Source organism: Micrasema longulum, unplaced genomic scaffold, assembly GCF_059751315.1.
Source record: "Micrasema longulum isolate JH-2025_06_02 unplaced genomic scaffold, ASM5975131v1 h1tg000537l, whole genome shotgun sequence".
Taxonomy (NCBI): domain Eukaryota; kingdom Metazoa; phylum Arthropoda; class Insecta; order Trichoptera; family Brachycentridae; genus Micrasema; species Micrasema longulum.
In genome coordinates, this window is record NW_028277733.1 from 467697 (window position 1) to 485859 (window position 18163).

Here is an 18163-nt window from a genome sequence, read left to right on the forward strand (position 1 = left end):
CGCAGAATTTTTTCCTGTACCATCTCTGTTATCAAGGAATACGTGGTTTCATTTGGCGACCAAATGATGGAACTAAATTCCAAGCAAAGCGAATTGGACGCCGTTGGGTTATTTTTTATTATCCAGGTGGATGAAAAATATAATTCTGCTTGTAAAATAAAACCAGAATCATTGATGAGTGCTTTTGACATGATGGTTTCTCTCAGGTTACACCCTGAAAAAGAAAATTGCGTGGAGATATGTCCGCCTTGTAGTGTACTGAGAAGCGATGATAAATATTGGTTTTAGTTAGTCTTCTTCGTTTATTCTCAAATGTAATTTTAAAAAATTATATCGTTAAGTGTCCTTCGCACGGGAAACCCCAGTGAGGGCGTGTAAAGTGGCCACTTAAACCAGTCAATGACAGGTCATAGGCCCTGTAAATGCCTAGACTTCCATTTTACCTTCTCAAAAATGTTTTCCCTCTCTGTTGAAATAAATTTAAAAAGGTCATATTATTTTTATTATTAAATATAGTTTGTAAGCAAAAAATATAAATAAATAAAACTGATTCTATACTAAAACTATTCTGTTTCTGAATAGCTGAAGTCTAAGACTGATGACATAATCTGTAAAATATTTTTATTAATTGATAGGTAAGTGATGATAATTGGTTTAAATTTATTACCAATAATACTTTTTTTTATATATGGCACCCACTCAATATTCACGAGTGGTTTAAAAAAATAATAATAGATAATGCAGTGTCCACGGGTGGTATTTTATGAGCCTTCCCAACCGGAAACGGATATTGCGACGTTAAGCCTTCACTTCGCGCGCTTTTTGGAATTCAACCCCCTCTCCTAAAACTCGCATAGACTCCCGCGAATTTTCGAATTCCTGAGAACGTCGAAATTCGGCTCGCAGATAATGTGACATATAAAAGTATAACGCTGTCGAAATGCGATCTCTTAAGAGACCGAGATGCAAGGCCGGGCAATTTTGATAAAGTATATGAACATTGTTTTTAGGCTCTCTCTCAATAATGCTTCCCTGACTCTAAGCAAAAAAGAAAACTGCACGTCGACTTATTTTTCATAACTAAAATCCACAAAATCTACGTTTTGCTCTCCCGTTAAATAAAAAGCTTGGCCAAACAGCATTAACTTTGTGGCCAAACATTTTTACATACAAATAAAATCTTACATACAAATAATAAAGGGTTCAAAGTAAATAGTATGGAAAAATTGACTGTCCTGAACTACTTTGCAAACTTTCTATCAATGTTCCTTCCAAAGTTTTAAGAAATAACCCTCTTCTTCACATACCTCTTGTTTCATCTAATTATAGGCAAAATTCATATTTATGGCGAACTTTTAATAATTTTAATGTAATAAATAAATCATTAAACATAGATTTATTTGCAAATAATCTTAATGACGTACGGCGTTTGCTTTCGAAATAACTCGTAGTATTTTTTCTTTTCTTTTAAATTTACATCTAATTACTATTCATTTTATGCTCGAGAATCTTTTTTAACTTACTGTGATGCTACTTGTGAAAATCTGTAATTGGCTTGTTTGTTATTTGTTTTGTAATAAAAATATGGGATAATTATAGCTGTTGGTTATCAAAATAAACAAAAAATAAAATCAAATAAAATAAAAATTTCACATTAGGAAAGCTTTAAAAAATAATGTTCCTTTGATCAATAATCAAACAAACTTCCAATATAGTCCTTTATACGATGTTCCACTGTAATGGTCACCCTATTAAACCTACTAAGGTTATCCCCTCCCTCAGTCCCCTCTACTTTTTTCATTCATTCTCAAACAAAAGAATATTTAATTTAATCAGTGCATGTTTGTCCTAATCAGTACATTTGCGTATTTAAATGCATGTCGCGTTGGTTTTATATTTTTGTGCAACAACTATGGTGAAGGTGTATAGTGGGTTTTGCAAATTGGTTTGCATGTTGGTTTAATTGGTGTCCTGGTGAAGAGACGGGTACGTCTCGAAACCGGTAGACATAGAAAAGTCAGTAAGTGGTTATATAAAAATATTTAATAACATTTAGTCAAAGTACCTTTTCCTTTTACGTATGCCCGAAGACGGCAAATTAAACTGTGCGCTTTTTTGGGTATTTGGATGGTCTTAACTCACATTCGGAACAATTCATTAAAAAATAAAAACAATAGAGACACGCCAATCGTAAATATTTATAGCGTGTAAAAAAAGTTGCTTAGTTGCAGTACTTAAGGTAGAAAATACGGTTATACCTTTATATGAAGAAAAGTGAGGCCGTGTTTCCTCTTAAGGGTGGCTTTATATTTATGTCAGACTCTGGCGTTCACTATATTAAGATCAAAATATGCTACATTTGAGTATAAAAGAGAATTTTTTTTTCTTCTGAAATACTCAAATATTTCTAATTTGGGGTCATTTTCAACGAGTTATAAATTACTTACTAATAAAAAATTTGAATCAAGATAAGGTTGAAAGGACTTTAAATAGAAAAAAAAATTACAATGTTTGAGTATGTCCAAATGCTTGCAGACTGGCTGGATTCAGGTAATAAAGGTGATAAAGGTTTTAGCTCTTTTAATTCACAAAAGTCAATTGATGGAAGAGTTGAGGAAATGTGAATGTTCAAACATGGGCAGAATGGTGAATTTACACAGTAGGGAAAGTTGCCACTTAAACCAGCCAATGACAGGTCATAAGCTCTGTAAATGCCTAGACTTCCATATTCCCTTCTCAAAAACGTTTTCCCTCTCTGTTGAAATAAATTTGAATCTGAAGAAAAACAATATCTTTGTCATTGAGGGCAGATAATATAAAGAATTCTCTTTTTACATTTACATTTGATGATATAGCTTTTTTTAAAATAGTAACTTTTAAGTGTGTTCGTGATGAAAAACGAAGACAATCATTTAGCGAGCCACAGTTTGGGGTGGCGGGTAGTTACGACAATATTGATACCAAGAGAGGGGTAACAGAGGAGGGTAGTTAGATTAACAATAGATCTTTATGCGGCATGGAAAATGTGAATCCGCCCTTTGCTTGGAGCCCATTTGCAATATTAAAAATGCTTTTACCAATATCTTCGCTGTCTTTATAGACATTTCAATACTCACTTCGTGGTTTCAATGCGAATATTAAGGGTATACTTACTTTGCATTTATTTATTTTTTAATGGAAGCAATATTGATAAAATAATTAGACGAATTCACAACACTATATAATCGATTAGATACTTCTATGTTAATCTGGCTTCTATGAATTTTTGTATGCTTCTCTTAGTAAATAAGTGAGTTCTCTTATAGGCAAACGAATTAACATTCTAGAGATTTCGCTTAATAAAGCATTTTTTTTTAAAGTTTACCTACCTACATATTATAATTAAAAGTACATCACTTAAAAATTTATCTAATTATATAATTTATTGTTTAGGCTTTTACTTTGTGAAATAACATACTCCAGTGGCAAAATATGAAAGAAATGTAAATCTTTACTACATAAAATATCGTTTGGCTCTGGTGTAACACGAGCCTACATAAGTTACATGACTTGTATTTTTATTATATATGTACTTTTTGTAATCTTCATGCGGACATTTTCACATCGGACGAAGAAAGTTAAAATGTATGAATATGCTAAGTTTTAATGTAAAAAATATTTATCCTTACTTTGCAAATAATAATTAAACAAATGAAAGTAATGCCAATTTTGCAATAAATCTGCTATTCTGTATAAGAAAAAGAAAGAGAATAGAACCTAAATCAAGGAAGACAGAGACGCTGTTTTGTGGCTGGCGTCTGTGTAGAAAAGACAAAAACAAAAAATAAATCAGTTAGTTATTGGCAGCAAGAGGAATGCATGATAGTTGAATGATTTCAAATTTATTTTGCTGTAACAGGCCTAAAGTCTATTATATTTTTTACAAATTTTACAACGGTATTGTCTTATTATTTATTTTATTTTTTTATTTTTACTATTAATGTTATTAATTAATGCTTATAGGAGAAGACCCGTGCCAAGGCAGACTAACATATTATACATTTATTTATATATTTCCATATACATACATACACACGTGTGTATATATATATACATATATACATAGAAAGATAAACACAGTTTTTCGGGGCCAGACCGCGGCATCAGTATCTATACCGTAAGACTTGTACAAATTTATGTCGATAAGAACTGAATTTAACCCTACTGGGAAATATTGCTATGAAGCTGCAAGACGTGTTAAGATATTTATAGTAAAACGCCCTTGAGGTGATTTTCACAAAAATAGCGCTGTATAAATTATCCGCAATAATAATAATAAAAACATATTAAAACAGAGATGGAAAACACTTTTGAGAAGGGAATATAGAAGTCTAGGCATCTTCAGGGTTATTAACTTGTCATTGGCTGATTTCAATGACCACTTTACACACTGTGTACCATTTACAATTTTACATGTATTTGAACATCTATGTTCGTCCAATTCTTTCGTTTATTGATCTGCCAATGACAGATCATGAGCCCTGTAGATGCCTAGACTTCTATATTATCTTCTCAGAAGTGTTTTTCATATCTGCTGTAATATGTAAATATTTACAACTCCCTAGGGCAGCGGCCGGCAAACTCATTAGTCAGAAGAGCCAAAGATTAGCAGTACAACAATTAAGAACTCTTTTGAGAGCCAAATTCATTTTCATTGAAACAATTCCTCTTGAAAGCCAACAAACATTACTGGTTTTTCTTTTAGTTCAAGGTTTACCTCTTCGTTTTAATTCTCAAGGCACTCTCTTAATACCCATCCACAATTCCTCTTTCTTCTCTAACTCATATAGTGTCCATGCAGCTTGACTGTGGAATCATCTGCCATCCACCATCAAAGATGTAACTACATTATCTCTGTTTAAATCACGTCTGAAGAAACATCTCCTTTCTCTTCTTTAATCTCTCCTCCTTTCCTCTTTTCTCTATTTTCCTTATTCCCATTGAGTAAAAGTTTTGATTTGAGGTAATTTATAAACAATTACGTTTTTTTATATGTTTATATATCTTTAGCTTTTTAATCTTTATTTTCTATTGAATATGTGACGTAACTTGAATTATAAAAATAAAACTATAATTTTATTGGTTAGTTGGAAGACATTGCCATTTGGCAATAAGCCCGCCAAGTCCGGCTCTTATGTTGGAGTTATCATTAAATGTCTTCGGCTACCCCACCCTTACTCGTCGAGATTTCTATTTCATGTGCCAGCATTTCGTACGAACTATGCCCAGAACTCTCCACTTATACGTTTTGCTCGTGAATATAATTTGAACTTTCCCCTAATTGATTCATTTGATTGTAAACAAATAACATTTCAAATGCGCGTCTTAAAACAAACTTTTTTGTCTTATTTTATTTAATTTTATTTTATCTCTAATTTTTAATATTTTACATATATTTATATTTTCAACACTTGACACTCGTGCAATATTTACACACATGTCCACCCTCATTCCAATATAACGCCCACTCACCCACCCCTCACTCACTTACACTCACACAAACACACTTGTATGTATTTGATGTATTTCTGTGGATATCTGTCATTGGTTTTATTCTATGCGTATTTTATTTGTTTTATTTTTGTTGCATGTATTACTGTTAATATCCCCATTAAATGAAAATATTTTTTTTTTTTTTAATGTCCAATTAACATTTTATACAAAAAGTTAAATAAATAAATAAAATTATGTAGCAGAAAACTTGCATATTCACTCTCTATTTTAAGATAAAATATTGAATTGACGATAATAAAGAGCCTTAGCTATTGTACAATTCTGTTGACAATCTTGATTACCAATTGCAAATCATTCCATTTATTTTTAGAAATGTCTACGGACAAAGCGCTTCTTGGTAAATGATGCAATAGTAAACAAGTATCTCGGGATAAATTTTTGCCTTCAAAATAGAAACAAATCCTTTTCTCCCCCCGGTAATACTTTTTGGCCCATCTGTTAAAATTGAAACAATTTTATCGAGTTTGCGATGATGTTTATCAGTCCATTTAATGACAGCATTTTCAATATCCTCGCCACGTATTTGACCTTTCTGTGACAATAATCCTAAAAACTCCTCAATAGGACTGTTGACAATATACGCGAAAAATGGAACTAAGGCTGAGTGAGCCACACTCGAATGGCTGGCGGCCTCCGTGGTGTAGTGGTCAAGACGCTTAACTCACGCACGGGAGGTTCCGGGTTCGATTCCCGGTGAGAACACAAAAACTAAAATGTGATTTTTCTCAAGCCTGGGTGCTCTGTGATGTAATTCACCACTGTAATTAGGCCTCCTGGCCTGTTGTGGTGCAAAAAAAAAATGTGAAAAAAAAAGGAGGTTGAATCCAGTTGTTGTCTACAAAAATTTAACCAAATAAAAAACATTGTTAATACAAATTAAACCATATTAACACTATTACATTTTTAAAGTTATTAAATCATATTAATAATATTACATTATTAAAGTTATCTAATTCTCAACATTCAATACGGAAAGTATATTAAAAATATTTAAGGTTCATACAGTAGACACTCTTTATAAAATAAACTATTTTAGACAAATATATAAAAAAATAATAATTTGAGATGAATAAGTCACGCAGGTACCAACATAATATTAAAATTCCTAAATTCCACACAAGTAATGGTCAAAATAGCTTTGTCTTCAATGGTGTAAAATATTATAACAATCTTCCCAATGAACTAAAAACTATTAAAAATAATCCATCAATGAATAAATTTAAAATAAATCGAAAGAAATTTTTGAACACGTGTAAAAAATACATTAAATTTTAATTATAATGAATGTATTATTGTTTTATGTTTTTTGTTTTTTTTCTTAATATATCCTGTTTTTATTTTTTTCTCATGAACTCGTATTTATAATTACATAAATTCTTATAATAAACAATAAACGACAACAGTGTAAGTCACTCTCCAAGCACAAGAGTTACTCTCTTTTTTGGAGAGTTACAGTGATAATATTTACTAGATGTGTAATAGTAGATATGTATAAAATTTAAAAAATCATAAAACTTTTATGAAATTTATTAATAAAAAATAAAAAAATAAAAATGTATAGATGTTTTTTGGAACCTAAACCCCTTTATCTAGTATTAACTCTTGAGTCTCAAATAGCAAGGTTTTTTTATAACGTGGCGATTTTAAAAACTTATCTACCATACTGTTGGACAGTTACCTGGATGTACTTTCGAACTGTTTAGGGGAGGCAGCTTAGAGTAATACCACGCCGCTGGCTAATAGAGTTGACCACACGGAGAAAAAACATTATCTGATTATTGACCATGAAGTTAGCTAGAGAACCGTACAATACGGTAGAATACGGTAGCTTTCGGTAGTTTTGGTGTAAAACGTTTTTCTTAATAAAATGGCTGTATAATTACTTGATTAGTAATGCTTGATTATAAGGCCTGTATTATAACCATTGCATTGGTATTTTATAGTAACAAAATTTGCCTGTGTAAGAAACCGTATAATACGTTAAAATACGGTATTTTTCTGTAGTTTTCATAGAAAACACTTTTTTTTTAAATGGCCGTTTAATCATTTTATAAGTAATATTTCATTATTATCGTCCATAGCGCACTGCCTCATTACAGTACATAGAGCAGGGTCAAATATATTTTTAGTTTTTCGCTTTTCTCACGTAAATTTTCCGTAAAGAAAGCCGTTCTGTCATGAAACATGAAATTATTCATTAATAAACTTCTTAACAGACAAAATAAAACAAGTATAATAACATCGTAGTAAAAAAGTATTTATTTTATCAAAAAAAGAAACAATTAAAACTACCAAAACTATGGTAGGAATGGTAGGAGACTACGGTATACTACTGAGCAATTTGATAGACTACGGTATTTTTACAATTCTAGGATAGTGTCGTGAACTCCAGATCAGGAGGTCTGTGGTTTGAATCTCGCTCTGCCGCAACTGTTTCCCATTTGCTAATACAGTTATTGACAACTCAAAGAAAATATATTAAAAAATTAAATACCTGGGTACATCATAGGATCTTCAGTGTTTTTTTAAATATTAACTACTTTCTCTGCATTTGGCGCCATCGATAGGCGGTATTACGATGAAGATCACAAAATGCTCTCGGATTCTTTAATAACGGAATTACATATATAACGGACTAATGTACTATGCTCTCTGTAATCCTATGTAGATTTGTTGTTTCAAATGACTTATAACATCAGATCGTTAAATTTATGCATCCACTCTACGCAACGACAGTCTTCGAGGATATTTTTTATCTTCCTGTTTTGGATATAAATGTGTTTCCTAATATCTCTCCCTCCCCAAATACAATAAATAACAATTGCAGCCGCCACTGGCTGCCGAATTCGCTATTCGGTCTGATATGCAAAGGAAAACACTTATTCAATATGAAATATGGAAATATAACCCGGCAAACAATATTCAAAGGCGGAGTATCAAAATTCGCAGCAGATAAAGGGTGGTTCAAAAACGACCAAACTGTTTAATTATTTCAGCAATTCACTCGAACATTTTTTTATTTTTTTATTTATTAATTTTTCACGCCCACAAGGCTTTTACATACATGAAAGTTATATAAAATATGAGTATATAAACAACATAAAATTTAAAAAATACAATATAAAGCAACAACAGATAGAACAGTGTAAAGAAGTAAAGTTGGTATGAAAAAAAAACATGAGTATATAAACAACATATTTTTTTTTTCAAATACAATATAAAGAAATAAAAGATAGGAACAATGTTAAGAAGTATAGTTGGTATAAAAATAAAAAGATCAGTGTATTAACAACATAATTTTTTAAAAATAAAAAATAAAAAAAACAATATAAAGTAATAAAATATAGAACTGTGTTAAAAAAGTTAAGTTGATTTAAAAAAAAAAAACAAAACAATTTTTTTATATTTTAAAAAAGCTAAAGAAATGCCGTTAAAGGTTTAAAGCAGCTAGGTACATAATGTTATAAAATACAATTTAAACAGAATATTAAGTTCTATTTGATATGGAACATATATTGATATTTAAAATTTACATGACTCACGTTAAAGACATAGCTGTGTTTAGCATATTGGTGCGTGAGTACATGCATTCGCATTGAATAATTCATCATTCTGTCCATGTTTTAACATCCTCATTTCTTTAACTCTTCCATCTGTTAACTTTTGTGAAATAAAATAGCGGAAACTTTTTTTGATGTGAAATAATAATTTAATAACTCCCCGGGAAGGAAATCTAGCATGTTTGCAAACATTTGGAAGTACTCTAAACATTTTTAATTTTACGGTTATTATTTTTTTTATTTGATGAATGTGTTTTATAAACAGATGCCATGTTTTCATAATTAATTGGTTGGCAGGCCCTACTATGTATACATTTTTTATATTAATATTAATTTAACCTATACATCTGTTTGTATTCGAAATATAAACAAAAAAAAATACACATTAGGGAGAAACGAAACAAAAAAGAAACCATCTTTTGTCCTTGGCGTGGAATGGAAAAATGTATGCAAGAAAAACAATTTGCCAATAAATGTTGATATATCGAAAGTGATGGATTTTGAAAGGAATGAAAATATAACTAAATGTGAGATCAGTGTGAACTGTGAAATTCCGAATCAGGTAAAAGAATTTGCGTACCTGAGAAGTATGTTTGCTAGGGATGAAAATACTGAGAAAGATATTTAAAGGAGGGTGAGTGCCGGGAACAATGTGAACGGTGCATTGAAATCTACTTTGGCAAACAAATGTTTATTGCAGGAGGCAAAACTAGCAGTTCACAATGGAGTATTAGAGCAAAGTATGGAACTGGAAAAAGAATGATGAAAGTAGGTTAAATGCCAAGCTGTCTTGTCCTGCAAATATTCTTTGACTCTATAGTAGATTTTTCCAAACAGCATGTGTTTGATACAATCATTAATATTCTTTGTTGGTAAAGCCGGAATTTCAAAAATTACCTTGTTGTAGATCGTATGTACTCGTAGTTTGAAGCAAAATAAATATGTTTTTTTTACGACTAGTAGTGAGCACGGCTATTTTTTTTTAATTTCCAGTGTTGAACCTGTGGAAATCTCTGTTCAGCCTAAAGTTATCGTTTTGTTTGTGAACGTAGATAAGATTTACTCAAATATATTAACACGTGACCGTCAATATGTTAATATTAATTTATTTATTTTATTTTATTTTTATTTTTATTGATTAAGGAAAAACAACAGTTGTTTTATAAGAATACAAAATATAAAAAATAGTACATACATCCAGTTAAAGTTTTTAACAAATAAAATGAGAAAACATGTTACACAGTAAAGAAGAAAATAAAATATTATATTAGACATGAGAAGAAAAAAAAAGAGCTCGTAAGAACGTTAAGGGATGAGGAAATAAAGTGGAGGAGAGGGATTTTCATAATATAGTTGACCAATTCAACATTTTGGTATCATAAAAAAATAAAAATATTTAAAGGAACATAAACTTATTACAAAAATTTTGTATTAAAAATATCCAAATGGGGACAAAGTTAATTAAATTTGGAGCAGCTACGATAAATAAACGATTTTTGAACATATTTTTTTTTTGGGCAATGAATTATAAAAATAAAAATAAAAACTTTTGAACTTGTCTCTTAGTGACTTTCTGCTCTCTTGTTATTTGTTTTTTTACGTTTATAGGAATTGTAGCTGTTAGTTATCCAAATTACAATATATTTTTTTGAAACTGCTAATGAAAAACTTGAATCTTGATCCAGGATTTTCGTCGGTACGCTTTGAACGATTGAACTTCCCTCAATCCTAAGTGTGTCCCGCATCTCTGCCGATCCCATTTAAATGTCCCGGCAAAGTATCCGAAGGGGCGGTGGGTGCAGGAAGGGGGGCGGAAGGTACTCGAAGCGACATGAAATGGATGACAATATGCACCCAAGCATTTCTCCCGGGGATAAATGGCTTCCCTGATGTTACACATACAGACACCCCGACACGAATACATGCATGGTCTCCAAAACATGCATGTATTAGAGTATTATCTACATAAAATCCCTCATTTTAAACATATCCTAAAATTGAGGATCAGCGGTGGAAATCAAAGTGAGTATCAATCTCTAAGTGAATGAATAATGAAATCGAATAAAAAAATAGCCGATTTAAAAAAAAATATAAAAAGATAAATTGACCATTTATAGTATTATTTTTTATTTATTTAACACTTTATACACATAAACAATATATATACATATAAGGGCGGGCATATTGTCTTAAGGCAATTTCTTCGTACCTACCCAAACCGTTTAGTTTGAGAAAATTACAAATACTTATACATATTGAATCTTACAATTTTATACAAAAATTAAAAGCAAAAAATAAAAAAATTAGAATATATTAAAAATTTAACACTATACTATGAAGAGAGGAGATGGGAAGGAAATAAAAAGGATAAAGGAAAAATTTAAATATTTAGATAGTGACATTTTAATCTTAACTTAAATGTAAATAAAGAAAGTGCGTCTCTTACATTAGTGGGTAGATTATTCCACAATCGAGTGGCTTCTACTGTGAAAGAGGAGGCAAGAAAGTTAGAGCGATGACAGGGTATTAAAAGGGTTCTCTCGTTATTAGTAGTGTTTAATATGAATTCAAAGTGGTTCAGCAATGCAATATTTCAATTTCCCTGGACGAGTACATAAACGTAAAAATCATACCACCATAATACGTCTTATATCTGATGGGTGCTATAGTAATTCGACATGCTACAATAATTGGACATTCTAAATCTAATGGTCAAAAATGAAATAATGTTATTCGTTCGTTTTAACAAAAAACACATAAAATTGTGTTTATTTTACGATGATGATTTATTTTTTACCATTAGATTTAGAGTGCCCAATTACAATAGCATGTTAAATTACTGTAGCAAGTCTAATTACTATGGCACTCATCCTACACTAGACGGGTACATGAAACGTAGTTATCATACCTTCATGATACGTCTTATATCTGGTGGGTGCTATAGTAATTTGACATGCTACAATAATTGGACATTCTAAATCTAATGGTCAAATATAAAATAATGAAATTTGTTCATTTTAACAAAAAACACATTAAAAAGGTGTCTTATTTTATTCTGAAAATTTATACTTTGCTTTTATTTATTTTTTACCATTAGATTTAGAGTGCCCGATTACTATAGCATATCCAATTACTGTAGCAAGTCTAATTACTATAGCTCTCATAAATTAAGTTTGCTACGAAACCAGAGCATACAATGAGCATGTTCAGTTTATCTATGTTATTATTCTGTGTTTTTTAAAGGAAAAACAACAGTTGTCTTTATAAAAATATAAAACGAAAAATTGTTCATACCTCTCAGTTAAAGTTTTTCACAAATATAATGAGAGAACGTTTTACACAGAAAAGACAAAAAAAAAATACAAAAGACAAGAGAAAAAAGAGAAAGAAGGGATAAAGAAATAGATTGAGGGGGTGGAGGAGAGGAATTTTTCAAAATATTGTTGACCGATTCTAATTTTGATATGGTAATAATATCAACATACTTAAAAATACATTAACTTATTTCACACTGACAAATATTTAATTTTAGGGTGTTTCAAAAAGTTTTGTTTTGAAGTCACAAAATTTTGAAAAAAAAAATCCGAGTACAAAATTCAATACGTTTAAATTAATATATAACAATCAGGAAATTTAATGCTACGGAAAATTGCATAAAAAAAATGATTTCCTAATCGCAGTAAAAATGAGATAATTAAATAGTACGGCGAAGTTTTATGAAAATGTATATAAAAAACGATTTTTTATAAAAACGAACACTTTCAACGACGCCACTAGCTCTTTGGATCAACCAATGATAGGGTTGTGATAGATCTCCGGTTTACGGAAGCCAATTCACCAATCAGCGGAACTCACCGATAAGATAACTAGGGACGTCACGCGAGGAGTCATTTTCAATACTTTAAAAATCACAACGCTGATAATACGATACTTAAAAGTACTTTTTTTAATTGGTTTGGTTTGATAGTTTATAATTTGACATTTTTAAAAAAAAAAACCACTGAGCTGAAGGAACATAATGTATGGCTTATGACTTAAACAAAGTAGCTTAATGGTTTCTGACATGTATTTGTCTATGACTTAAAATGGCTAAAATTATCTTGGCCCAATAATTTTCAAAATTTTTCATGGGACATCGATTGATTAAAGCGAACACAAGGAAGTGTCGAAAATGCTTGCTTTCATCCACTTTACATTCCATTTGAAAGGCTTGTAATAAAACAAAATAATTTACGTTAGTTAAAACCGAATACATTGTCTTGTTGAATAAAAAATTTCTTTCGAATGACGTAACAACCTTTACTCTTTTTTAAACTTTTAACTCTCATTTAAAAATTTAAAAAATAAACAACATACGATTATGATAACACCCAATTAATTGCATTTTACAATCAACAATATTTTTTTTATTTTTTTTTAAAATACACATAGTTAATACGGAATTTAAAGAAAAATTCTAATTAGGTATTTCTCGGTTGTATGTATGTGATATATTATAAATAAAGAAAAACCCCAGACAATAAAAATAAATGTGTTTAATGTTAAAATAACATTCTTATCTGTATTTAATTTTGTATGCGAGAAGTAAACTTTAATAAAAATTACAATGTTTTGAGTCTAACCAAATGTTTGTAGACAAAAGACTGGATTTCACCCCAAGAGAGTCATTAAGTTTAACAAATTACAACAGCGATAAAGATACTTTCAGAGAAGGGAATATGGAAGTCTAGGTATTTACCGGGCGTATTACCTGTCATTAGCTGTTTTAAGCGGCCACTTCACACACAGTGTAACATTCACCACTTTGCATATGTTTAAATATCTATTTTTCTTTAATTCTTCCATGTGTTGATTTTGGTGAAGTTAAAGAACTGAAACCTTTATTGTTGTGAAGAGATTCATCGGACTAAATTATTTCACATACTTTTATCTTGGTTTTGGTTTAATCTTTTTAACTTGACAAAAATCAACACGTGAAAGAACCGTAAAAATACGGATGCTTAAACTTTAGCAGTATGAGAAACGTAACTCAGTGTGTAAAGAGGTCATATTATACCAATCAATGATTGATCAGACACCCTGAAACTGCCTAAATTTGCTAATCTCAATAGCTCCTTAGGGGGTATCCAGTCTTAGTCTACAAAAAATTGTCAAACTCAAAATGTTGTTGGTAAAATCAGGCTTTCTCTTTAAAAATACGTGAAATAATCATGTCAGTTGAATCGCACCCGTATCAATAAAGGTTTCATCTTTTTAACTCGGCTAAAACCAACACGTGAAAGAACTGTTAAGATGTGGATGTTCAACATAGGTAGTATAGAAACTATGATATAGTGCGTTAAGATGTCATTTATACCAGCCGATGTCAGATTAAAAACCCTGTAAATTTTGAATATTAGAAATCAAACACTGATTTGAGTCTACTGAACACTTTATTTTATTTTTATATTTGTAAAAATAAAATAAAGTGTTCAGTAGACTCAAATCAGTGTTTCATTTCTAATATTATAAGTTTAAATATGGAGTTCTACAAAATAAACACCAAATCAATCAATAACCCTGTAAATGTATGTTTTAGCTGTGTTTTTGGACTTTAAAAGGGCATTTGAAACAATAGATCGAAAAAAATTACTACAAAAACTTGAAATAATAGGACTATTAAATGAGGCCATCAATTTATTCAAAGAATATCTTCAAGGAAGAAAACAAGTAACTTAAATAGAAAACAAAATATCTGAACCATTGGAGAATAATTTAGGAGTTCCCCAAGGATCAGTTCTAGGACCAATTTTATTTATAATATATATAAACGGCATCACAAATATAATAAAACACTGCAAACTACAATTATTTGCCGATGATACATTAATCTATATAGCGGGAGAAAATTATACAGAGACTTTACAAAAATTAAACGAGGACTTAAACAGAATATCTGAGTGACTCAAAATTAATAAACTTCAGCTTAATGTTGGAAACACAAAATACATGGAGTTAGGAAGGAAAAAGCCAAACCCAAGGATGGATGTACTTATTGATAATGAAACCATAGAAAAGGTTAATGAAATGAAATATTTGGGGATAATACTTGATTCAAAATTGACATTAAATGCAAATTTTGAACACGTTAATAAAAAAATATCAAAAAAAATATTTTTCCCTAGTAGATTGAGAAATAAATTAAATAAAGATACTGCAGAACTAATTTACAAAACAATCATTCTTCCACATACAGATTACTGCTCAACAATATCATTTTGAGCAAACGAAGAAAATTTAAATAAACTAGAAATTTTACAAAATAAAGCTATGAGAATAGTTCTTAAGAAAAATAAATATAGCAATGTAAAAAAAATGAGAAATGAACTTAAATGGTTATCTGTAAGAAGGAGACTTAAATTTAATATGTTGATATTTATACATAATTTTTTTCACGATAAATTACCAAAATATTTTAAGGATAAAGTTGTCTTAAACAAAAATTGTCATGAATATGCTACTAGACAAAAGGATAAAATAAGACTACCATTATTGAAAAGAGCTGAGTCGCAAAATTGTTTGATGTATAAGGGTTTAAAAATGTATGATGAGATGCCTGAATGTATGAAGAATGAAAAGTGTCTGAAAGAATTTAAAAATAAATGTCTAAGTTACTGTAAGGAAATGTAAATATATATAGATGATGTAAATGTACATAATAGTTTATATTAGTTTTAATATAAGCTAACTTAAGAAATAAATTTTTTTAAAATTTTTAAAAATGCTTAGAACTCCATATTCCCTCGTCTGAAATGTTATCCATCTCTGTTCTAATATTTGTTATTGATTAAACTTGTTTTGTAAAGCGTTCCTAGCACAAAACGACAAAAAATAGTATGTTTTTTAAATACCCCAGCAAATATTTGCAAGATTGACATGCCTGGGTATGCAATGTACATTTTTTATATTACACAACCACGAATCATACGGTTCTTATATGTAGAAATCCATTCGTCAAAAAATTCATATCGTAAAATATTATTGATGTTCATAATACCCGCCATCCCCCTTCTGAAATACCGAGAATAGACGATTTACCCCATTAGAATCTACCCCTAAAGGGGAAGATTGAATACTTTGGAACAGAATGATTGATAGAATCATAAATTAAATGTTTTAAATTGTACTTTTACTAGCTTGTATCAGAATATCATGTTTTGTAAATGTGTCTCACAGAATACTGCTATGAGTGTGAAATAGAACCAAAATCCTGGACGAGTGTTTTCGACCCGATAGCTGCTCTCAGGTGAAAACCCTGGAAAATAAAATCAAGTGGACGTAAGTCCGTCGCGTAGTGCCGTGAACGTTTGCTTAAAATGCTGAAATCCTAGGTTCGATCCCTGACAAGTATACCATGCAACATTTCATTGTTCTGGAGCTAGCACGGGTAATTTTACATACCAGTATGTGGACTGGGAAATGACGCTGAAAATAATTTATTTTATTTAATGGTAAACAAACCCAAATAATAAATATCTTGGCTCTTTAAGGTAATTTTCTTCTTCATAAATATTTATTTTGAAATTATTGTACTTTACATACCTAGTATAGAAGTAGAGAAATATCACATACTTAACAAATACCGATAAAAATATGTGAAATGTATTAAGAATAATAAAATGTATTATGTTTTGAAATCAATATGGATATTATGGAGAAATGTTTACATATATAAATTTAAAAAAGAAATTACAAAAAATACGTCACTAGAAAAATGCGACATATTTGACCTCAATAGTTGTGACGTTAAGATTCGGGATAATGTTCTTAACAAATTTGAATGGTCGGTAACAAATGAACATAAATCGTGACGTATTAGGGTCGTGGCCAATGGAATGACTGTTTTTGCGGGAATTCAAATTTACAAATATTTTTTATGCTACTAATAAATAAATAACAAAAAAATATTTTTTTACAAGACAGTATTTCATAGACCTTTATTACTTTAAAATTGTTTTTAAAAATGTGATATCTTCCTATTAAAATGCAAAATAAAATCACATTTTAACGGTACATTTTAAATAAATAATCGAGACTTTCAACAAAAAAAAATTCTTTATATAATAATTGGGAAATATCACTTTATATTACAATTATAAATTAAGAAGTGCTTATGAAATACTGTCGAGTAAAAAAAAAATAAACTCATTTTGGAACTTATAGGTCGTAGGCCTTGTAAACGCTTAGACTTCCATATTCCCTTCTCAAAAATGTTTCCTCTCTGTTGCAACAAATTTAGATCTAAATAATTCCCTACGTAGAAAATCCAGCCTGTCTGCAAACATTTGGAAATACTCAAAACATTGTTGACTTCAGGGAATGTAATTAATTTGTCGTATACTTTGTAAAATACTACTACAATTTTAAATTCAACCCGGAACACTAAGAAACAGTCCGGTTCCAAAACGATTTTTCTTTTGTGATGTTACGCAAATAAACACCGTCTGTGTTTAGAAACATTTGGACGTACTCAAAATGGCGTTGATCAATACAGTGCATCTGTACTCTGGTTACCATTAACAATGCAAATCATAATTCATCAAACACCTGAAATCAAAGCGAATTGTAGATTCTAATTACCGGCGACGGCTTCGCGTGTCACCTTCTGTACCGTGTACGGTATGGAGCTTTCCTGGAGTGTAGAATGGGGAGGTTCGTGGGGTGGATTATTGGCCAAATTCCATAATTCAATACCGCGTATGAATATTGGAACAGGGTGAATTTGAAACAAGGGATGTTGTTTTAGAGAGATTTTGGTTTTATGTCTGGTTTTAATAAATAATAAAGTATGATTTATCATTGTGTTTTAAGCATCGCGTTTTTAAGTCGGCCTTTGGGCTTCATTGATATTTTTATGAAAAGTACTTTATATTTCTAATTTTAAAAACGCGTAAGGGTTTATTTAACATAATTTAATAATGTTAAGTCATGTTAGTTAAGTCGTCGTGTGATTGATAATTCTAATGAAAAAATCGTCTCCGATATAACTTTTCAAGAGGTCGGGCCAATTG